The 25,915-nt window shown below is 34.2% G+C and overlaps 1 protein-coding gene and 1 long non-coding RNA gene across 11 annotated transcripts in view; one reads left to right on the top strand and one right to left on the bottom strand.

Annotated features, from left to right (window-relative positions):
• The window catches only part of clocka (clock circadian regulator a), a 110,119-nt gene extending 88,135 nt beyond the window's left edge, over positions 1-21,984 (bottom strand). For 5 of the 8 annotated variants that reach the window (XR_015517436.2, XM_087296326.2, XM_087296323.2 and 2 more), the window contains exons 1-2: positions 21,914-21,984; positions 3,612-3,724 (exon numbers count right to left, since the gene is read on the bottom strand). The gene's annotated coding sequence lies outside the window, so the exon portion shown is untranslated. Of the gene's footprint in view, positions 1-3,611; positions 3,725-21,141 lie in introns of all 8 variants that reach the window. The other 3 variants (XM_087296324.1, XM_087296322.1, XM_087296320.2) reach the window with 2 other exon arrangements.
• LOC147832203 (uncharacterized) overlaps positions 21,914-25,915 on the top strand; it is a 31,136-nt gene continuing 27,134 nt past the window's right edge. For all 3 annotated transcript variants that reach the window (XR_015518313.1, XR_015518312.1, XR_015518311.1), the window contains exon 1: positions 21,914-22,098. This is a non-coding gene — a long non-coding RNA (uncharacterized LOC147832203). The remainder of the gene's footprint in view (positions 22,099-25,915) is intronic.

Raw genomic sequence — 25,915 nt, 5'->3', positions numbered from 1 at the left:
TTTTTTTCCTCGGAAGGCTTAATTAAAATGTGTAAAAATGCACAAAAGCACGCACATCTCTCTAAATGGGTGCCCAGCCAAACAGCAAGAAGTGCAAAAAATATTTCAAAAAGGCAGCAACACCATAACTCCAAAAAATACCACTTTATTACATTAAAAAGGCTAACACAAAGCATGTAATGTTTCAAGCACACCGGATGAAGTCTTATGAAGAGCCAGTGTGCTTGAACATTACACGCTTTTGTGCTGTCCTTTTTAATTTTATAAATTGGTATTTTTGGAGCTCTGATGTTACCGCCTATTTAAATAAATCAATTAAAATGTGTGTAATTAATGATTTTTTTTCTTCAATCACCATCTAGACTGCAAAATGTATGATTAATAAATCAGTTTGTACTTTCTATTCATATAGAATCCTGAAAAAAAAAAAAAACATACCACTATTTCCAACAAAACCTTTTCAACCTTGACAAGAATTCTAAACTTTTCAAATGCCTCTAAAAAATGAACTCTTCCATCACAGGAATAAATTACACTTTAATACGTTAAAAAAGAAAAAGTGTTATTTAAAACAGATATTAATGTTTTACAAAATTCCTACTTTTTTGAGGACCAATTTTGACCACAAATGACAACAAACTTTTGAATAGAAATGTATATAAAAATGTACAGCACATACAGCAATATACAGTGCTCAGCATAATTAAGTAAAGCCCATTTTGAAAATGAATTTTTTTATCCATTCTCAGTAAATATAGGCAATGCATTTGGTGCATTTAAACAAAACAGATTTATTAAACAGATATATTTATTAAAATAATATTTTAGTCACCAAGAAATTGAAAATACAATTAAATTCAAGCAAAAATTTTTAAAACAATTACAGCCTACAAAATTAACTTTTTTTTTTTTTTTTGCTTCTTTTGATTTTTCCTCTTTTTTTATTTTTCAATTTTTTTTTAAGTTTTTAATATTTTTCTATAGGATATATATTTGGGTGTACAAGTTTTTGGACAGTTAACACAAGTTATTTTGTTAGATGAGTTTCAGATTTGGCTTCAGTACTGACTAATGTATATGCACAAATATAAGATTGTATAGCTTCCTTTTAAAAATATGAATTTAAAAGATTTGTGAGGGGTGTGAGTTTTTTTTTTATTCTAAAATTAATCTGTTAATAAATACTAATTATAAATTTGACAAAAATCATTTAATATATCTGCCTGAATGTTTTCTAAAAATAAATAAATTTCATTGCCATGAGCATTTATAGTGACTGTGGCTTGTGCCATGCACCCCCTACAATTCCCTTGTCTACTCTCTCAATCATGAAAAATAATCAAAATGACATTAAAAAGGAACTCTTTGGCATTTTGAGTTCACAGACTGTTGTGAACATTTGGTTATCATTCTCTCAAAACGTTCCCAATAAATACATCCTCTGCACAAATCAGCTCAGTGTTCCATCTGTCTCCATTCAGCCATTTACGGTTTCAGTCAACATGAGAATCACAACACTGTCATAACCACAAGGCCCATCATATCAGAATTACAAAAAAGGTAGCTTGAAATTGACTATGAAATAATTCACACAAGGCATGTAAAATGCTTCTAACAAGCCATGGATGTGACACAATGCCACAAAATGTAATACACCTTCGATTCCTGCTAGGACAGAGAATGGCTCTTCTATAACATGCAACTTTACACCATTACTTCATATAGTGTATGCCAACCATGAATATGCAAATAGACCCACCTTAACTCAAGCACAGCTTTTTAGCTTTCACCTGCTCATTTAATAAATGCTACACAATAGGAAGTTACTGGAGATATATTTGAATCAGAAACTGACTCAGAAAAAGCAAGATCAAATTATACAGGCTAGTCTTCAATCCATTAGTCTAACTACAATGTACAGGGGCAAATAGTGTCCATCAAACATTACACAATTACCCTGTTTGCCAAAAAAACTACCTCTTTGAATAGAAATGTATTATGTATGTTCATGGAAACATTCCATACATAATATTCATAATTCAACCGCTACATTGCTATCTTCAAATCGGCACCTTAGTTGACAGGGCTGGTTACATTTTTGGCAGTATTTCTGAGAGTGTCTTCAGTAGGCAGCAGTTTTTGGATGTGTTCACACTTGACAGGTTTTCTATTTCAGTTCATTTCAATAAGTGTGAACAAGCAGACTTAAACCTCTGAAAAGATGGATCTCAGTTAATCTTTGATGCAGGTTAGACTGAAAAATTGGAAAAGACGGTATCTGCAGACATTTGCAAAACAGCAGCTCAAATGGAAGAAACAAGTGCGTTGAGGATCTGTCCAGTGTATTATCACGGCTTTTTTTGATTAAACATTTCAGGTAGGCCTACTTTGTGGGTGAAGAGCAGGTAATAACCCTCTCTACTCCTCTATTTCTATTTGCGATAAGATCTAACTGACACAGCGCAACATGATGTAGAAAAACTCCTGCTGCAGGTCAAAATGAACCCATTTAATGCAAAACTAAATGCATTTCTCCACTAATTATTTAAACTAGCAGGAACAAATGGTCTTGGAGAGTTTTTCCTGTTGTCATAAATGCGACAAGCAGTTTGAATGGAGAATGATTGACAAGCGCAGTGGCGGGAAGCGCTGAAGAGAACAGTAATTTAACCATGTGAATATTCATCTGTACTTCACAATAAACTGTAGATTGGCTTCAGAACATTTGGGATATAGTGGCTTATAATAGACTACCTTCACGGGGTAGTTGGCTTATAAACACAGAATACAGCGCACACGCGAGATCGGATTTGGATCTGTACCAGCTGACTCATACCCGATCCAGCAAAAATATGCGGTATCTAACTTATATCTGATCCAAGTATCGGAATCAATGCATCCCTAGCTGAAATTCTTGACTCTGATTGGCTGGAGGGAGTGCATTGATTTTGTTGAAAGGCACAGGTAGTTCCAGTCAGTTTTGATCACAGTTTGAAATACAAGCATTTTCCCCAAACGTTTGTAGTAACTATAGAAACTCGCATGTGCTGCACAGGAAACCTGTTAGGTAACCAGGACCTGTAAGCAGGACTGTTAATGACAAAATAATTAGCAAAATTGGAAAAAATACTCAAACATAGCACAAAATGAAGTTTCAATAAATTTTAAAATCCTTCAAGATATTTTTAAAGTAATTCCTTCCTGACCAATTGAAGCAAAAAAAACATTTGTAAATGCAATTTTAAAACTATAAATAATAAAGAGCATATCAATGTAATATAACTCAAGAAAAACAAGTCTCCTTGCAGTGCATTGTTTGTAACCAAGAGATTTAAGGCACTGTTGCTGACACTACGCTTGGATTGTGGCTGTGTTTTGTTTGTCTGACAAAATGAAGGACAGTGATGGCGGCACAGAATATGAACGTTAAAAAACTCCCAGCAAAGGGTAAATTCCTTCCTGGCGAATTAAACCAAAAATATATAAATAAAATAAAACACAATATAATTCCATTGTGTGTTTAGCCATATTAAAAGCACCAGATGGACATGTAAACAACTTCATGTTGTCACGGCAGTGTTTTAAACATTTTACACCATTTCTCATCTTACCTTTTATTGTTGTTTTTAAGTAGGGAAAGTTGCAGAAGGGCTCCTGTAGATTGTCATTGATCGTTTTAAGTCCTCCAAACCAAAATAATTCAAATCCAATAGTGAGGGGAACCCTGCAAAAAACAGAACGACATTTTAAGCACCTCTTCCTAAATCAACGTTACCTCAATCTGACATTTAAAAATAAATGTCAAAATCAATGAGAGCACCAAGAACAAATGAAACAGTTTGGGTGCATTTAACCTGAATCCACAGCGCACTCTCTGTGAGGATTTGGATGTTTGTGTGTTAGATTTAACTATTTAAATGCAACTTATTACAATGTGCTGACTATTATTCTGTACCAAAATGTGTCAACAAACCAGGTCACGGTTCATATGTGCATTGTGCTGGCGTGTACGTGTTCAGACTGCGTGTCTAGTTCTAAGAAGTGTTTTCATCCACCCGCTAGTTTCTCTGCTCGTCCCAGAGGTTCTGATTAGAGATGAAATCACAACTAAAACATCTGGGTCATTCAGAGTCTTCACACATACACACACCCAAATTATAGGGCTGCCATTACACCGTGACCGAAAACTGTCCCTCAATGCAAAGATATTTCTGTCACTTCTTTCGTCGCTAAACATAAATACAAAAAATACGAAACCTTAAGGTTGAAAAACTGACAGCTGACAGCAGATCGGATTAGTACAATCTCAAATATATTCATTAAATCTTTTGCCTTTATCTGAATACTACTGTCTGCAATACAATTGGTTCGGGAGAAGGTAACAAGTACAGACAATAGCTGAGAGTAAACTAACCCGACTACCATCACTCTCCCCAACAGTCTTATGGGACGTCGCATGGCAATTATAGTACTGTTAGCGGTGTGGATTAAAGTGTCTGGTGACTAAATATTTCAGCAAAGTGACTGGTCAAAATACAGCTTGCCTGTTTAAATTTAAGGGGTGACCTATAATCCTTTATCATTGAAAATAATGAAGATAAATAGCCTTGTCCGGGGGAGACTCTCAACAGTCTAGGAGGATTTGTTAAACACTGATGGTTGCTAAGAGAAACATCACTGTTATTACTAAATCTGATTGACTGTCTCTGCTCAGTTTATTTTAAAAAATGGGTTATTTTAGCAATACGCAAATTTACAAGGCTGAAACAAGCTGCTCATCTGAGAATAATCAGAACTTTTGCAAGTTCCCTGCATTAGAAATGAGTTTTGAAACAAGCTCTCTGGATTATTAGAAATATATATAATAAAAAAATATGATTTAAAAATCTAACAAAAAGTGCTCAGAGGTAGCACAAATAATGTGTCGGTGCTCTTTGAGTAAGGGATTTATTAGAATAAACAGCAAAAATAATTTCAAGACACTCAAATAAATGCAAATAACTGCTTTTGAATATTTTTTCCACACTTTTCGAGTGCCTTGGACTGATTTTTGCAGGTATTTTATGATTGTTTGGCTTTCAATGAAGAGATTTTTTCAAAATTGTGTTCTAAAGACAAATGAAAGTCATATAGGAATATGTGAAATGACACGAGTAAAAAATTATGACAGAATTCAAATTTTGGGGTGAACTAGCCCCTTAATTTATTTTAGCTAGTTAGACCTGAACTGATTTTGTAAATGTCCATGTGCATTTATGGTACATATCTTCAGCTAATTTAGTGTAATGTTTAGTGCACATACACATACATGGGAGCGTCTTCCCATACTGATCAACTTCCAGTGAACGGTTAAGTTTTTGTCAGTCGCTTTGGTGCATTTCAAACAACACTACTTACATTTGCACAACAGGTAATGCAATTCTCAAAACAATTCAAACAAACTGCAAAACTTAGTTGATAACCTGCAAAAGAGTGTCACTTGCTCTAAATGGATAGCTCATTCTTCAAAAGCAAGTTTTTATGTCAATGAAAGTGTCAGTGTCATCAAGATGAAAAGTCCTGACAGCATTGTTTATGAACAAGGTAGTCAAATAGCTTTGTCATGTTTTCATTATGACAGTTCACGCTCTACATTTTTTTTCCAATGTAAAAAGGTCAGATTTTGGTGACACTTCAGCATACTGTACATACTGTAGGTCTGTAAACCATTCATTTAAACTGTTCAATTTAGAAGACATTTTCAGGAAAAAAAAAATATATATCATTTTTTAATTTGCTTGACAGATTTTGACAACTAATTCAACATTTGTGTATGTAATGACTCAAGTAATAAAATGAGGACTATTAGTTTTATATGGAATGACTATTCAGCATTCACAAGTGTAGTTAATTTTGACTGACATGACATAAGCAAATGATGTTATAAAACAGAAGAGAGTTGTATGAAAGCAATTGATGCATGTCCAAAAGCATTTGCAGTTTGTTGGAAGGAATGAGAAACTGCTACTATGATGTGCACAAATGACTAATTGTTTAGAGAAATGCATGAACTGCTGTTTAAATGTAAATAGTGTTGTGAGAAATGCACCAAAGCCACTGAGAAAAACTGTAATGTGACTTTTTTTGACTTTATAAGTTTCCTTTAACAGCCTCTGTGTTGTAATGTAATTAAAACAATCAGTTTAATAGACTTCAGCATTCATTTAGATGTTCAAGTGTAAAACGAAATGAAAAGGCATTTACACGTACGTGCATGTGAGGATTAGCAGGCCATTGCAGAAACTATTGAAAATACTGGGGTACTAAAATAAATGTTCACATTTTTAAGTCATGATGTGGGAAAACAAAGTAATTTAATTCAATGCTTCTTGTAAATTCCGAGACTCACTTCATATTGTATGTCAATAAGGCAGTGAAGAAGATTTTTTACCTTTTTTGACAGACCTTAAACACGCCGATTTTGTGATGGCATACAGTTTACCGGAATCAATGGGCCGATAAACGATATTATATTTAATCGCAATAAAATTTATATTAGTAGTATTAATAAGCTCTGCATATTTTTACTCCATATTGATCTAAAAACCAATCACATAGCAAAAATGTGCAACAATGGCAATCTAAAAGTGTGTTGATTTTAGAGATGTACTGAATTTTCAAAAATGTTGCTGGGCCCTCTAATTTTTGTGGCTTCAGTGATTGTTCGGATGCTCCTTTAAATATGGAAGCATTGTAATGTATATAGTTATCGTTCAATAAGGAAAATAATCAGCGAGACTGCATTTCTGCCATATCGCCCAGCCCTACGCTTGACCCCCAGGTTACGGAAATATTAAGTCTCTCCACATACTTCTGCATATTCCCTATTGCAGTACTTTTCCCTAATACCACCAAGACATTTATTACATTTGTTCGATGCCAAACTATTTTGCAGTACAGTCCATTTCAGAGGCAGTCTATAAACACAAAAAAAAATTATAATTTTGGGAGTTAGTAAGGTCTCTTCTTTTCAAAGTATGCAAAAAAAAACTTTAACGTAAACTAGGCTTTCTGCCATTTAATTAAAACAACTGACTATCTAGCAACGCCCTGCCTAGCAGCTATTCTAAACACCTTATCAACAACTTCGCAAATAGTGGCAAACCTGATAATTAAAATGAACTCTGAGGCATACATTCAGGCATGTGTTTTCACTGGAAATATAAACCTAGTCAAAGTGAATATAACATTAAAGACTAATAATAGTATACAAATTTCCTGTACTTGAATGGTCTCTATTCAGGTGGTTTCCCTCAGAAAAAAAAAAAGATTCCCATCAACATGAAAATAACTCCTTCAGCCTTGATTCATGATTCATCTCCACCTCTTAAATTTGAGATAAATGTGCGAAAGCTAAATGCTTGCAATATTTGCATAATTAAAAACTGAATAAGCAGCATGTCTTCAAAAACCCAAGCTGACAGATCAACAATGACCCAGATTCTTGAAAATACATGACACATATTCCTCTGCGATATGCCATCTTTGATTTGCAAGCGTTTTGACTTTGTATGCGATGGATCCATTCCAGCTAGTTTAGTTTACAGCATCCAACAAACCATGCAGCTGATAAATCAAACACAAGCTCATATGGGGAACCAAAAACGCATTGATGCATTGCATTTAGATAAAGCTGCTTTATTGAGTGTTTCGTGACGGTAAATCATATGCAACCAGGAAATAATAAACAAGGAAGTTAAAAAGAGTAATCAATATCTGTTTTAGGGTTTTAAATGTTATATCTGCCAAAAAAAAGGGGGGGGGGGGGTTAAAACACTCTACATTCAGCATTTGGTTAGTCTTACAGATATTTTGCTTCAACAGTCAAATTGCAGTGTTTCTTAATATTCAAAAAATCATCATGCAAACTCAAGATGTGTGTGACTTTATTCCTCCAATAAACACTACAAAATATCTTTAGCTGAAGCCGTGGTCCCTAATTTTAGGAGCTACAAAAAGACAAAACAAGATGGCTCTCACCAGCTACAAAATAACCAATTGTAGCTAATTGTCTTGGATTTTATGATTCACTAAGTACTAAAGCTTCATCTAAAAATCGTTTTGTTTGTTTGTTTTACTGAAGAAAAAAAAAAAAAAAGCTAAATACATTTTAGATTACCTGAAGATACGCAAATTAATAACATTAGTTTAGTGAAATGAACTCTCCTTTAAAACAAACAAGTTATTAAAAATTACAATTAAGGAAGCCTAAATAAAACTAAATTTAGAAATTAATCTTAAAATTGTTTCATTTAATGATTCACTCAAAGTGCAAACCTGAATTTCTGCCAAAACGTTGCTTTAATCTTATAACAATTTTCAATAGATACAACAGATCATAATCAGTTTACCACATAATTGCCATCCTCTTTTTACAACTGACCATTAGCTTGCATTCATACCTCCACGCAATCATAAACAGACCCAAATCCTTTTCTCACACCTACTTTTTACAAACCCTACATTTCACACTGTGCGTCTCAATTGGAGTCTGTAAAAAAAGATGGGAGATGCATTTCCACTTCCTTCTGCTTTATAAACAGAAAGCTAAAACACCTCAAAGATGGGCGCCATGTATGTATATGCTTGCACTATTGATAACTGGGTAGCAATTTTAATCGTAAGTGAATCCATGGTTTTCATTAATAGCTGCTAGCAAACAATCACCTGATGTTTCTCCAAGACTAATATCTTAAGGCTAAAACCATAATATACAGTGGTCCCTCGTTATCCACAGAAGTTACATTGTAAAAATAACACACAATAGGTGAAATCCGTGTAGAAGTCCGCTTTATTTATTACAACTATTTTAGATGTTTAAAGGCTGTTAAACCCCCTAATACACACTTTATTCACTTTTCTCAGACAGGCATTACCATCTTCACATTTTTCTCTCTTGTTTAAACATTGTCAAAATTTAAACCTTCGTAGGAAAATAAGTCCAATGAAATCAAAGATCAAAACCATTTCATTTTCATTTATTTATTTCGAAATGGCGCCCCACATCTGTGTAACTCCAACCTTCCTGTAGCGTGTGCAGAAGTCCAACTTTTAATGCGATGCTTAGCATCTTCCTGTGCCTTTTTGGTGCAATCGTAGGTGCCTTTGATGGTGCAGAACGTTTCGTTGTCGTTGTAGGGAGAAAACTTGCAAACATACAGTCTAGCACTTCAGAGTCACACTGCTAATGATCAACGATTTATGTCAATTTGGCTAGCTGAACGCATTCTGTACTGTACAGGAGACATGGCATGGAGGAAATTGATTGATAACGGTCTAGAGTCAATCAGGACGCAGAACACAATGCGCTGTAAAAAACAAAAAAGCATCTCAAATTGCAAGAAAAAATCTGTGAAACTGCCACAAAAGGTAAACGGCGTTATAGCGAGGGACTACTATACACTTAAAACAGCTTTGATTTAACATAAGAGTAATCAAAATGCTGAAAAACATTTAGTTTTACGATATTTAGTAGCATGACAGGAAATTAAGTGGGAGAGAGAGGAGGAAACAGGATCAGGAAAGGTCCACAAATTGGGACTCGAACTTAAGACACCTTAAGCAATGTTGCACTATATTTTGGCACACTACCTCAGCGGATAGTGTGCCAAAATACAACGCACTAGGGCTGCACAATATATCTTTTTAGCATGGATATCACAATGTGTGAATTTGCAATATTTACATCAAAGGATCTTTAATGTGGAGTCAGGATTATAGTTGACCAGGTACAATTGTGGGGTCATTTCAGTTTAACCCTAAAAATGAGCAAGTTTATTAGCTGTGCGTGTTTAAAGACTGTGACTGTGTAAGCATTTTACATGAGCTTAAAGCATTTAGGCACAAGGAATCAGGGCCGGAGTGGGACTCCTTTTCAGCCCTGGAGTTTCAAGCCTCAGACCGGCCCACCTCAGTTCATGACTGACTATATTAAAATAAGGTCATTTCCAATTCAGTTTCTAATTACACTATCACGTGTTTTTTTTTTTTGAGAAAACAGCTGCTTTAGAACTTCAAATGTTCAACAACCCTAACAGTATTATATGTCTTAACAATAAAAATGAAAAAAATAACATACTCAGACGAGGATCAAACCCAGGTCGCCAACGTCCTAATCTAACGTGCTAACCACTGGACCACAACAGTTGTATAGTGAAAAGTGACTCATCTGAGTAATTATATTATCATTAACCTGCAGGCTGGTTATATATAAAAAGAGCAGAGCTGCGGTAAAATAATGAATAAGAAGACTGTGGTCAAGTAAATAAATAAATAAATGTAAAAAAGTGTGACTGCTGAGAGCAACAGATTCTAGAGCTAGCGACACCAGCCCTCGCGGCCAAAAAACGGACAGGCCCACTGGGAATTCTCCCGGTCCTCCCGATTAGCCAATCCAGGCCTGCAAGGAATTATTGGCATTTGGTAGCTTTAAAAAAAGTTAGTTTCATGTAATAATGTATATAATTAAGACTATTCAACTTTATTATTTGTTTGATTATACTGAATACTGTTAGATTCCTTTATTTATAAAGTTTAACATGCTTAATTTCTATAGATTCAGAGAATCCAAAAAGAGCCACATACTGATAAAAAAAAAAAGTTATGATAAATGCTTAACATTAAATTATGGTTGAATTGCCTCTTGTTACAGTTATGAAATTGGATAATAAGTAGGAAATGTTCATAGGCCAATGAAATGACCACATTGAAACATTCTAAAAAGCGGTAATCAAAATGTCTTGGCGTTATTTGTCAGGATCCCAACCAAAAAATTTATTTAAAAAATCAATTCGTGACTTCCTTAACATTACAATTTTAACACAAAACTGGCTTGCACTAAACTGTAACATGCTTCAAATGCAAATTGCAGAGTTTGTACAGCGAGCAGATGGAGCCATGCAAGCATGCAGGGTTCGGGTGTAGTGGGTGGATGTTGAGAGCTCTGGGCATCCAAAAGGAGTCGTCACTTCAACCCACTCTCCCGCAATGCAGTCACATGTCCCTCTGGACAAAAGGCTGGTCGCCCAGCATCGAATCCTGGCGCCCTCCTGAGAATTTCAAACTGAACCGATATCGACTCCAGTTTCATTACTTAAAGTGCAGAGAGGAAATGTAGGTTGATTATGGAAAATCTAAAACAGTAGGAAAATCCATCAGGCATAGGACCACCCAATAATATTACCATAAGTGGAAATTTGACTTTTCAGAACAATTACAGATTTCAAATGAAACTCTTTAGCTGTGGTGTGGAAAACCAGCCTCCTGCAATACTTCAAAATGCAAAAGCTGAATGAAAGCAATCATTCCCATCTCTCTCTGACTGATATAGCTGAACCGAAATGGGCACTAGACATATAAAGGTCTCTAAATGGAAAGTTAATTTTCATTAGAGGGTTCGGGATCTATGTGGGCTGATCTCAATGTCATTTGGCAGGCAGGAAAGACTATCTCAGAGACTCTCAGAGACAGAAATGGCGGCAAGTTAGAGAATAAGGACTCAGATGGCCTCTCCACCTAAAATTTTTCTCAAATGGAAAGCAAACGTAAGAGGACTGGCGGTAAATGAGGGCACAAACACATGGTTTTTAAAACTGCGTGCAAATATAACACAATTAACAATGTGCACAAGTGGCCAAAATACACAAACAAGTGCTTCTAGAAATAATCTGGGGGCAAAAAGAAAGAAAAGCTCCAAGGTGATTTTTAGAACAAAGACTAAAGGTGTTCTGAAAATAAAGGGAGGGAAATCATAAGATCTGTAATGTTATTATTGCATTAGATTGCCCCAGTCAAAAGACCAAACAGGAAAAGTTTACAAACTAGACACTTATCAGCTTTTAGATCTCACCTCATTAACTATAAAAAATTGTAAACAAATCAGGAAGCACCACACTGCTAGTTTAAGGTTTTCATCTGTTTTTGTCAATGCCACAATTTAGAATTGAGTTTGTTGACATTAAAGCAGGTATAAGGAACTAATATTCAATTCTATCTAGGGATGTAACGGATCAACGTGAGCCGAGTGAAAATCGATTCAAATTTGTGACGATAACCGTTTTCAAGGTATATCGCAGTTTGGAAAAGTCAAGATTTTAAAATGGCCAAATTTTCTGTAATACCGTTCCTAAGGTATATGTAAGATTTTTATTATTTATTTTATTATTATTTTTTATTTTTTTGTTTTTTACAAGGACAACAATATCTCCAGCAGAAAAGATATCCAAAGATGTTGTTTTAAATTGTAAAGAAATCTGTGTTTTAAAACTAATGAAGACAGCAGAAGTCAATGACTCATTTGAATTGTTTAGCTTGAGGTTTACTGCTCCAAAATAGCTTAAATTAAGAAATTAAAATAGAATCATGTATTGTTTTCAAAGGCAGAAAAAAAAATTACCCAGACATTTAAAAAAAACTTATTTTAGAGCAGTAATCACAATACAGAGAACCGTTAAACTGGGATATTTTTACCCAAGGTTATCATACTGTCACAATCATATAGCCCATGCCTAGTGACAATTCAAGCGATCTTTTGTTGAATGAATCGCAATACATTTTTAAACAGAGATGGTGCTGTGTTTACAGACGCAAACTCGTTTTACCTGCACATCAGTGGCAAGCAAGAGGTGGGGCGGCAGACTAAAATGACAGCAGTGAGGTGCACCAGACAAAACCCAAACCTTGTGCCAATACTGCAAAAAGTCTGTAACTTACAGAACAACGAATTTGATGCACATAAACCGTCAGCACAGGGAAAAAATACTTTCACAGATGTGTATACGCAAAAAGCTATTAATATGCCAAACCACGCAGAACGGATGATTTGGAGTTCTGCTTGGTCCGACGAGTACTACAAAGATTCAACGGTGCATCAGTGTTTTCATAGCGAAGTGTAAAGATGTTTTTCAGACTGAAAGAGAAAGTTGTTCTGTTACAGAACCAGGTATTGGATTATTTTTACCTTTTTGTTTTCAAATTCAGTTCATGCATGTTTTAATAATTTGCTTATTATTACTGAATATTTAAAAATGTTCAAAATAATCTCTTCTTAAGTCTATCACACTGATACTAACTAATTATACAAGTAATATCAATTATTCACCTTCATAATCATGTTCAACGACTTTATAATTAGAAATTTTAAAATCAGTATTTTTATGCCAGTGGCCAATCTCCTGGATCAGAGGGCCTATTGACCACCTCTGTACACACTGTTCTCTGGTTTAGGAAAGATTACCTCTCCACACCAGCCATCTCAGTCCCCTGTGAAACAGTTTTTTGTTTTTTGTTTTATCAGCAAGGGACATTGTAAATGTGCAAAGATCTCAGCTTATGCCAGAAAAGAGATTTGCTAATATTTCCTTTTAAAAATGGAAAATCTCTGCACAGTCAGTTTTAGTTTGTTTATATTAAATAGTGTTTTTTTTTTGTTTGTGTTGTTATATGTTGTATTATTATAATTTTTTTTAAATAGCAATTTAGTATTTATATTTTGTATTTTTATATGTATTTTGCATAAACTGTGTAGCATTTAAGAAAAATTAAAGGACTCTTCACCTTAAATTTGTTCCAATGATTTTGTTGGTCATGACTAAATCGTATCGTGAGATTAGTTTTGTGAATTGTATCAAATCATAAGTCAGATGAATCATTACATTCCTAATTGTATCTTTAGAGCATTAATAATCCATTTAGACATTTTCACATATACAAATATTTTATTCCATTCACAGTAGGCTTTGGTGGTAATATGGTATCCAGCAGGATCTTAAAATGGCAACAGTATCAGTTTCAATACTGCTATACCATCATAAAAAACAATGCACTTAGACAAGGATTAAATATTAAATATAATTTATTTAATGCCTAAAAATGTGGCGAAAGATGGCGAGTCGTGCACCAAGTGACCTGGTCTCGAAAAAGAACACAACTTCTGCAGTTTGGCAGTATTTTGGGTTTCGATCGAAGAAAGGAGAGGCAGTAAATACAGATGAGGCAATTTGCAAATTGTGCAACAAAAAAGTGATTGTGAGAGGTGGAAATACCATAAACTTAAGGTTATATATGCAGTATTTAGTTACTGAATGGTTTAGCCACAAGCCAACAGTTTGGTGATGCTGTCTGAACCTTACATATAATTTTTTTTATATATATAATGCACGATAATATCATATACTGATATGATATAAAATAGGTAAAATATTTACATATGAGGTAAAATAGAAAGGAGGTTTGTTAGTTTCAAAATTTGGATACCACCCAAGCCTAATTCACAGTTGTATTAGTTAATGAACAACAATGAATTAAAAACAAACATTAATATAAATTCATTCATTCATTCCTTTTCTTTTCAGCTTAGTCCCTTTATTATTCAGGGGTCACCACAGCGGAATGAACCGCCAATTTATCCAGCATATGTTATTATGCAGCAGTTGCCCTTTCAGCCGCAACCCATCACTGGGAAAACATTAATAAAAATTCTTAAAAGAAAAAAATGAATAATCAACAAATAATATTGACAGATTTTAATAATGCAATTATAAATTATTGATCATTATTAGTTTACCTAATACAGTTACTGACGTTAAACGAAATGACATTTAGACTAGGTTCATGAAACCTATTTCACTGATCACAGAGTTGCACAAATGTAAACACCTCCATAAACACTACATAATGAGAAGCCTGACACTGAACAAAGCAAACAAGGTCAAAATGGCATTGTGTCAGCCGCTGCGTATTCTGTAAAGCCCCAAAGTACAATACGTACAGTATCTTTGCAAATCAAAGGTTAATCAAGATCTGCAGTTGTGCTCTATGAGAGGTTCTGGGTGGCCAGAAGTTTATATTTTCAAGTAACTTGTGTTTACAGTTCGGACAGGAGAAATCAAACCACAGGATCACACTATATACAGCACACTATTGTTCAAAAGCTTGGTGTTAGATAAAAAAAAATGCATTGTTTGCATTTATTTTATCATAAATACAGTAAAAACATCAGGACAGTTTAAATTGGTAAAAAATAATAATGATAATAAAAATTTCTGAGATATTAAAGCTGGCTTGATTTTATATTAAATCACAGTTTCAGCTAAGAATATTCTTTAATGTTCTACTAGAGGAAAATAAAGTCACCTTCACCTTGGATGGCCTGAGGGTGAGTAAATTATCAGCACATTTTAGGTTTGGGTGCACTTTTACTTTAATAGTTTTATTTGTAAAAGAATGCAATAAAATATAAAATGTGTGCCTTTAACGCAGCATAATTCTAGTAATTTGTTTATTAAAAACAATTAATTGCTGTCTTTACTGTCACTTTAGATTGCATCACTCCTAAATGTTTTAATTTCATCTTGACAATACAACAGTTGACAACAGTTTGTGGATTACTCTTTACGTGAACCTTTAACCACTGAGACGCTGCCTGGACGTCAGAAAGCTTGACCTCAAGACCAACTGACCAGAACAACACGGCTTAAAGAGCGCTGCCAGGTCACACTGTTCAATCGGGTTTGGTTTGCTGCTGCTGCTGCTACTACAATACTTGCTTTTATGCCCAGTCTCCAGATCCCAAACCGCAGAGTTCATCACCCATAACACTTTTCCCAGTATTATAAAGATTTACTCAGAAAATCAAAACATTAACCTAAGAGATGGTTTGCTGGGTATTAAACAATGATGCGACCGGAAGACTTTGATCTGCATTGTGCACAGGATGAGATATCAATGTCTAGTTTCTTTGATAAATTCTATTGTGAAACATTTTATGTTTATTTCTTAATGCTTTAACACCATATCAGAAGCATTGGGCATAATACATAAACAAGCATTACACAAAAAACATACTGATAAGAGGTATTATAAGATCCTTGAATTCAGTCATTGATACATATTCTAAGACTGTTGCAGGAGATGGCTCTTAAAATGTTTCCCTTAAAATATTTTCTGAATAAAAAAGCTCCATCTAATACCGTTTTAAAATATATACAATCTATTTAAACATGTTTTACAATCAAAATTTTTTTTTTTTTTTTACACAAGTTCAGTGAGTGAGTGTTGAGTGAAACATTATTCTTATCAAAATCTTAATTTGAGAAGTAATTTTAACTTAATAAATATATGGCCTTTTAGACCATATTATAATAATGAACGTCAATAAAGCTCAACTCATCATATTCATGCATGCATAATGTATATAATACCAAGTTATATTATAATCTCAGGTCTCAAATTTTGAAAGATTTGAGACAGACCACCTAATATTTCTAAATCTGACAGCAATTCTCCTCAAATCCAAAGCCAAATGATTCCTTCTAAATGAACTCCCTGTTGTTTCTGTTACGAACACAATTTTGCAGGTCTGTGGTTTGGTTCTAATTTCAGTTAATTGAACTAGACTGGTACTTTCCGCTAATTAACTCAAATGAGCCAACTGTTCACTTTAGCTATAAAGCACAAAGCTTTGAAGCCAAATAACAAGCATTTAACACGCCATTAAGGTTAACACAATCAAAAAAAAGCAACCAAAAACACAATTCTGGCATTATATATGGTTTTAAAATGATGCTCTCTTTCTTCTGCTTAAAACAAAAATAATAAAAAGCTATGTTTGTTTCTTCATACAGCAGCATGATTAAGAAGATACAAAATTGCATTTCACCGCACAAGTTATTTATGGTTAAAATTACAATAAAGTTCAGCTTGAGAACAATTTGAAAAGTGTGAAGGCCACTGACTTCCAATAAATTCCACAAAGAATCTAAAAAAATATGCTACAACCTGTTGAATGCTTGACTCTGATTGGCCGATGAACATTCTAAAGTGTGCTATTGCTTTCAGGAAAAACACTGGGAAAAAATCCAGAGTATTGACTGCATTATAGTTCCCTATCCTTGCACAGAATGATTTTTGTTATTTAAAAGATCTACACACACAACTCCAAAAGAACAAAGCCCACAAAGATACCAATCAAGCAAATAAATAAGTTCAAGTATATCCATAATAAAAAAAATCATATTTTTCCATAATTGTATTTCATTATCTATGAAAAGCAATTTTTCTTTCGAATATTACAAACACACTCACACTAACACAGAAACATATGTGATCAAGCAATTTACTGCAACTTTTAGAATTAGCTACAGAGACTTGTGATGAGAATGAGACAAACAATATCTATACACGCAAAAGCATTTTATGAACAAAACCTTTGTCTATGGCTACATTACCACTATAAACATGCTCTTCGTGTTTCACTGAATAAAAAGTTTATATGGTCAATTTGAAATGTTCATTTTAGCAGGAACTATGCACTGCTAAGACCTTATTAGCTCAGTGTTGGTGCATTTGGTTCTTTTGTTTTGTTTTGCTTAGTTTGACAGCCATTTAACTTAAAGAGCATGGGAATTAGGGATGAGCCAACCATGCACCTCATCATCTTTGGAAGGTGACAACTGATAAAAATAGTGTCTGATTAAAATCTTATTGATTTTTTGAGCCTGTAACAAAAATTAAATCCAAACAAATAAAGTGAGCAACTGCATTTATTTTTAAAATCAGAACGGCAGAAATTAAGACAAAGGAAACATTCTAGAGCTTTCTTTTTCCTAAAAGTATTTACAAATTGCTACACTGAAGTGCTCTGTTTATGACAGTGAAAACTCCCACACTGACAAAATAGTGTCTCTTGCATAAACTCTTCTTAAGCATTCTTTTGGTGACACCAATCCAAATTCTCATGGTCACTTTTTTCCCATTTTAACACAATTGTATTTTAAGAAACATAATATATTGGAACAGAAAACATGTCAGGCTAAATAGTTAAAATAAATGATTGACTTCTGCTCTATTCATTACTTTCAAAGACATAGATTTCTGTACAACACATACAAAATATATTTTTACAACCTTACATATACCTTGGGAACGGTATAACAAAACATTTTAGCGGTATTAAAACCTTGACTTTTCCAAAGCGCGGTAAAATTTGAAACCATTATCGTCCCATGCCAATAGCTTTTTTTAATTCCGTCATTTAGGATATCATTAAAAATGAGCTTTCATACTGATATGACAGCCAGTGCAATGTTGCATGACTACTTGCTGTAGAGTTTCAAATCGCTTTTTTTTTTTTTAATCATGCACTCATTAACCTTTCTGTGCAGCCATTTTCACCCATAACTAATCTATTTACTAAACACAGAAATTCACACTGGATCTATTTCTTATTCGTCACACATTAATGCATATACACACTCAGCAAATTCTATAGCTTGGTTGTTTTTCTTCTAAACTAGCAATTCATCCAAAGCTGCACTCGCCAATGCGATAAAAGTAGGGTGCAAGGTTGTGATAGATTTGCACATGCTGTCAAAAGCAATATCAGCCAAACCAGTTAAGTCAGATGGGCATGACTTTGCTGGGGTGAATTTGCAGGTGACTTATGCCTGAACGCCCTCATATAGACACTAACTTCATGACCAATTCTCTCAGGCTCTCACAGAACTTGTTCGAACAATGAAACGCCTTCTACAATGAGGATATACAAACAAATCACAAAGTAACTGAAAAAGTTACAGGAAGCAAGGCAAGATTTTGGGATATTTTAAGTTATTAAAATATCCCACAAGTTCCACCAAAACACAATAATTACCAGAACAAAATAAACCAAATAAACCTCAATATTAGCCACCACTGGGATAGTAAAAACTGATGTATTTTTGTGTGTTAAATCAATAAGGTGCCTTTTTTCCAAGGGTGTTAATGTGCTGGCAAATAACTGCTTTGCCAAAAGAATAACATCCTATGGGAAAAAGTATTCTCCACCTCAGAAAGATTGGTGTTGATGTACACTGTGAAGGTGAAAAACAACCTGTTTTCTGGGATTCCTTTTATAGAGATCATGTGGCTGTTGTATTTATTTACAGAGTGTTATTCATAACTCACGTGTACACACTAGCTTTTTTGATAAGAAACGTTGGGTGATAAACTAGTACACCTTATTCTGAGTTAACCTAAAAACAAAGCTGCCTTATCTTTACCAGGTGGAGAATGCCTTTTACATCAAATATACACATGTATGCATTTCTTTAAACATTGCATTAGTGTCTGTGTTTATGATCTACAGGGTTTATTCATTTAGCAATGCACCAAACCTTAACTGCATAATGTCAGATCTATTGTGAAAGTAAAGACAAAACCCTACAACACATTTATACAGACAATCTGTTAATGGAACAATTCAGCAAAAAAACAACAACAACAACAACAACAACAACAACAACAACAACAACAATAATAATAATCAACTATATTAAATGATATTATGCTTTTAAATATGCCTCGATAAACTCTACTGATTTCCTTTAGGAAAGACACATGACCATATTTGGAACATTTTATTTCATATACAGATTATATATATATATATATATATATATATATATATATATATATATATATATATATATATATATATATATATATATATATATAGGGGAGAAGGGGCACAAAGTAAAACTCTTTTGGTTTTGCTCAAATAATGAACAAAGTAGTAGGGTTAGACAAATCCTATTTTTTAGCCTCAACACACTAGCCTCTCCTACAAATGAGCGGTGAAATTATGATCACCACCGGACCTATGGTTTCTGTGCAGTATTGCCAAAAGTGCCAGGAGTAAAAATGTTACTATTTACCCCACAAGTTGTAACAGTCAGAGTGTTAGTTGTGACATGCCAAAAAGGCAGATTTCACACAATTAATTTAAATTCAGTTTACTTTAAATAGTAGCTATATTTCTTCAGTAATTGACTCTTATTTTTTTCTACATAGCACAGTATGCTTATTTATTTATTGGATAAACCTGTTTGGATTTATTTGCATTATTACCCATTTATCCATTATTTTACATTGCCTTTATCTGCATTATAAGCAATAAAAAAAATCTATTAGAAAAAAAATTCTATTAAAAAACATTTTAATATAAAAAGATCTTAAAAAGTTTAAAAACCCTGTTAACCCCGCTGTGTCATGATTTCCTCATGGCTAGCAAGTCACTGTGTATTTTATTACATCTTTTGAAATGTTTCCATCTTTTATCTTAGAAGACTGCGATCGCAACAATATAAGATTTCACTAACATACTTAAACAGATTTTTTTAATTAAAAGAAATCTATAATGAAAAAAACGTTTACGCTGCAAAAATGGTTTCTCCTGTGTTTCTCATCCAAACTTCGCTGAACTTTATCAATAATTTTATAGATAGATAGATAGATAGATAGATAGATAGATAGATAGATAGATAGATAGATAGATAGATAGATAGATAGATAGATAGATAGATATTTTATTAGCATTTCGTTATTATGGTTTCATTATTATGGTAAAAAATTAATGAATAAACCAAACAAAAAAATATTAACATAATAAAGAAAGTCATACACGTATAGAAATTCATTATGGAATACACCTTTTAAGGTGAACCAATTTTGTAAATAAATTAGGTCCAATTAATTAAACGGATAGAAGGATAAATAGGTAGATGGATGGATGGATGGAAAATCTAGCTAATTGCATTGTATAGGCTACATCATTATAGGAACATTATGTATTACAACAGCATAATCGATTTCTAACGCACAACCCAATTATCCTCAAAAGCTAAGCCTTAAATTAGTGATGTCCCAAACAACATGATTGACACACTACACAAACGGCTAATTGAATAAAAACCATTGATCAGTTAGGCTAACTAGTGGCAGCTGTGCGCGGAAATAAATGATAAAGGCAAACCCTGGTAAACTGACAACCAACGCGACGTCAACATACAACGAAACCATCAAGAGTGTTTTATTTCAAGAATGATACAATGTCATTCGCTAAAAGACGTACTAGAGACATCAAATATGAACCGAAACACGGTCGAATCGTCCGTGAGGCTCCGCTTTAACGTCAAATAACCCGAATTCACCTTCAACGAGAAACCGAAACACCGCGTACACTTGCTGTCACCGGGTTTTAACCTCTTAATTCTCATAAAGCTCTAGCAAAAACATGCAGGCGGATATGTGCAGAACGTCCCGTTTAAAAGAAAAGCAGTTAATTACCGGCATTATCTTCTCTTTAGTCGCCTCACTCCCCGTTCACATGATAATTAAACGAAGCCGAATGATGTGCGAAGCTGCAATAAATGCCAAAATCTCCAAGCTGCTAACTAATTCTGTGTGACTCACGCTGAGGTTTAGTCGGCGGGTATGTATATATTCAGCCGAGATCGCTACAGGTTGCTCTGCTAGAGCCGCGATAAAATGGTCAGGTTAAATTGGATTTAATTCCCATCCTCACAGTCGCAACCCCAGCCAAAGCGTCGGGTTGTGTGGTAAAATAAACGAGCGGCTTCACGAGTACACACAGGCTTGCGTGCAATGCGTTAATTTCATCGACACGCTCATTGAAATGCAGGTTAAATGTGACCTGGAGAAGCGCGAGTTTACATTCTGACAAGCCCCCCGCGTCATCAGTATAAACGGGGGCTGTGCGTGTGTATAAGCGGATAAATATAGTAACAAAGTTTAAAATGCAAAGCCACAAAGGTATAGCGGCTGTACGGACTAAATCATTGGATGCACGAGAGCTGTCCGGGCTTTAAATCGGTTGCGAACATTTGGCAGCGCAACATCGTACACTCCCCTTGTCTCACTAGGGTAGAACAAATGTGGGTCACCGGGCCTTCGGATTCTTCCCAGGCAAGCATTAAAAACACACCAGCGTATTTTCACCGCAAGAACGCTTCTATTAAATCCAACACAAATGCGACACCGTAGACATGCAGCGCTTTCTCAAAATATCACTGTTTTGCAAGTCCGCTTGTTCCCTTACCTTGGTTACTTGCCGTACAGGAGGGGGATTTTCTTGCGCCTTGTTTTGGTTGAGACGGCAGTGTAGGATTGAACTAGAGTTAGAAAAACAGCAGGGCCTACCCCAGGCTTCCCAAGCGCATGCGCGGTGCGGCTCGAGAAGAATCCCACACAATCTGGCAACACGCAGCAAGAGCTTGGCTGCTAGTTCTTCTTCTTCTTCTTCGTTTTATGGCGAGTTGCGAACCAACTTTAAAGGTGCATATCGCCACCTACTGTGATGGAGTGTGAAGAGGTTGAACTGGTTTCCTAAATTCTATTGTATAATCCACTATTTTTAATGAACCTTATTACTGCCTTTATTTGTCTTCCTGAATCTAAACCATCTTTTAATAAACCCTTTATTGTGAAATCCTGGTATCCTAAACTATGCAATTCCTCTTTAAGGTTTCTTCTTTCATTTTTATATGCTTTGCACCTTTTTAAAACATGTTCTACTGTCTCATCTATTAGACATGTGTTGCATAAACCTGTCTCATGTTTCCCCATTATGTGTAATGTTTGATTTAAAAATGTATGTCCTGTTCTTAAACGTGTTAAAATAACTTGTTCTCTTCGACTAAGATTATGTGATATTTTGCTTTTCTTTACTGTTTTTTGGATCTTATGATAATGTCTCCCTGTGTTATTGGACTCCCAAACTTTCTGCCATTTCCTATTACAAGCTTCTAAGATTAAGCCTTTTCCTTCTGCTCTGCTTAGTGAAATGTGTCTAATTGGTTCATTTTGTTGTAGAGATTCTTTAGCTATTTTATCTGCCTCCTCATTGCCCTGAATACCGACATGCGCTGGAACCCACATTAAATGAACTATTACTCCCATCTGTGTTAGATTATTAAACTTGATCATAATTTCTGTTAGAATGTCATTTCTTTTCGATTCCATTGATTTTAAACTCATCAAGACAGCCATTGAATCAGAACATATTAGAGCTTTATCAGGTCTGGTTTCATATATCCACTCTAATGCCATCAAAATTGCAACCATCTCAGCTGTGTATACAGAGGTTCCATCTGATATCCTTTCAGACTTCCTCACTTCAAGCACTGGGACATAGAATGCCACTCCTGTCCTTCCTGATTCCATACTCTTTGAACCATCTGTATATATTTGTAGATATGAGTAATATTCATTAATAATGTAGTTCTTGACATATGTGTTTATGTTAACAGTCTCTTCCATCTCTCTTTTGTTTTCATGTAATTTTAAATCTACTTTTGGTTGTTCAAGTAACCAAGGTGGAATTGGTGACATTACATTTATTGATGCAAAAGTTAATATATCTAGACCATTCTCATTTACCCATTCTTTGATTTTCCAGGCAAAGCCCTTCCCTTGTGTATTTATAAGTTCCCAGGAATCATTCAAAACATTTTTTACAGGATGATTCTCACTTTGTCCCTGTAGATTTATCCAGTACGCCAAAGCCAATTTTTGTCTTCTTATATAAAGTGGTGTTTCTGATGTCTCTATTTGAAGAGCAGCTATAGGTGTTGTTTTAACTGCCCCTAAAATAATTCTTAACGCTTTAGTTTGCATAATGTCTAGTTTTTTTAATAATGTTGATGATGCTGATTCATATACAATGCATCCATAGTCAATACTAGATCGCATAAGTCCATCATAAATTCCTTTTAACGACTGTTTGTCAGCACCCCAGTCTTGTCCTGACACTGCTCTCATTAAATTTAATATCTTTCCACATTTCTTTAATATATAATCTATATGATTCTTCCATGTTAACTTTTGATCAAACCATAATCCTAAATACTTAAAATTTTCAACTTTCTCTAAACATGATCCATATAGTGTAAGCTGTTTATTCACTGTTATTTTCTTCTTTGTAAAAATTTGATAACATGTTTTTGATGTTGAAAATTTGAAACCCCAATCTAATGACCATTTCTCTACTGTATTTATAGCTTCTTGAATTTTATACAAATTAAATGCAATATTCCTTCCTCTTTTCCACATTATTCCATCATCTGCGTACAATGCTGTATTAATTCCTGGATGAACATTTTTAAAAATATCATTAATCATAATGTTAAAAAGTATGGGACTGATCACACTTCCCTGTGGTGTTCCGTTTTCTATATTCACAATTTGTGAAACTTCACTACCCACTTGGACTTGAATTGTTCTATCAAATAAAAAACTCAATACCCAATTAAACATTCTTCCTTCTATTCCAATTGTTTTCATTTTAATTAATAATCCCTCTTTCCAGAGCATATCATATGCTTTTTCCATATCAAAATAAATTGCTACCAATCCCTCTTTAACTGCTATAGCTTTTTTTACTTCTGTTTCCAATTTAACTAATGCATCTAATGTTGACCTTCCTTTTCTGAAACCGTATTGATATGGTGCTAAAATTTCTTTAATGTCAAATATATAATTAAGCCTATTTACAATCATTTTCTCCATTAGTTTGCACAGGTTTGATGTAAGAGCAATTGGTCTGTAATTCTCTGCTTTTGAAGCATCTTTCCCTGGTTTAGCTATGGGTATTATTATAGCATGCTTCCAAGACCTTGGTAATCTCCCTTCTGTCCAAATTTTATTATACAAGTCCAATACAAGTTTTAGTATTTTATCATTTACTTGCTTAAGCATAATGTAGTAAATTCCATCTCGTCCAGGTGCTGTATGTTTAATCTTATTCATAACTTGCTTAAGTTCCCACATTTTAAACTCCTCATCTAATGCTCCCACTCCTTTTTGTCTTTTATTATAAATGTCTTCATGTTGAGTCAAAATTTCTGTTCTTTTCTTTCTATAATTCTCACTGAGGTTTTCTTTACTATGAGCTTTCTGAAAGGTATTAACTAGTAACTCTGCCTTCTCCTTTTCTGTAATAGCCGTTTTCCCTTCTCCTGATATTACTGGTATATTTCTAGTTTTATAAACTCCAATCATCTTTTTTAACATATTCCATACTTCTTCTAATTGTGTTTCCTTTCCAATAGATGCACAATACTCCCTCCAATATTTCTTTTTTGCTTGTTTAATTGTTCTTCTTGCCTTTGCTCTCTCCCTTTGATATTCTATTACAGCTTCTGGTGTCAAAGTTCTTTTCAACATTCTAAATGCTTTATTTCTACTTTTTATTGAGTTTTTACATTCGTTATTCCACCAAGGCACAATCTTCTTTTTACTATTCCCATTAGTTTTTGGTATACATTCTTCTGCAGTTGTGATTAAAATTGAACTTAATTCCTCTGTACGTTTGTCAATGTCATCTTCTTTAGTAAAGTTCTTTACTTTTTCTTCACATATTTGATTATATTTTCCCCAATCAGCTTTCTCAAATTTCCATCTATTTTGTTTTATCAATATACTCCTTTGCATTTCTAATCCTATTGTACATATAATTGGAAAATGGTCACTTCCTACTGTTGACTGCTCTATTACCTCCCATTGGCATTTAACAGATATTGCAGCTGACACTATTGTTAAATCTAAACATGATTTTACTTGTTTTCTAATATTAAATCTTGTTCCCCTACCATCGTTTAAGCATACTAGTGAATTATCTTCCATATAATCTTCCACCACCATTCCATTTGTGTCTGTATTCATACTACCCCACACCACACTATGTGCATTAAAATCCCCACACCATATTCCTATACCTTCATCTTTTCTCCAAATTTTATTCAGCTCCATTAAGGATATTTGCTTACATGGATTGTAAAAATTTATTATTGATACTTTCCCTAGTGCTGTCCACACTTCAACTTTAACACATTCATATTGTGAATCTATACTTATTTCCCTATAAGCCACCCCATTTTTTATAAATGTTGCACACCCACCACCTGAAGTTCCTGCTCTGTCTTTTCTAATAGATATATACCCTGGAATGACAAAATCCAATCGCGATTTAAGCCATGTTTCCTGAATACATATTAAATCAGGCACATTTGTCATTTCATGTATAACTTTCTTAAATTCTTGA

This window comes from Danio rerio, chromosome 20 (genome assembly GCF_052040795.2).
Source record: "Danio rerio strain M-AB ecotype USA chromosome 20, GRCz13ab, whole genome shotgun sequence".
Taxonomy (NCBI): Eukaryota; Metazoa; Chordata; class Actinopteri; order Cypriniformes; family Danionidae; genus Danio; species Danio rerio.
The sequence above is the reverse complement of the archived record's forward strand: the minus strand, read 5'-3'. Positions and strand labels throughout refer to the sequence as shown.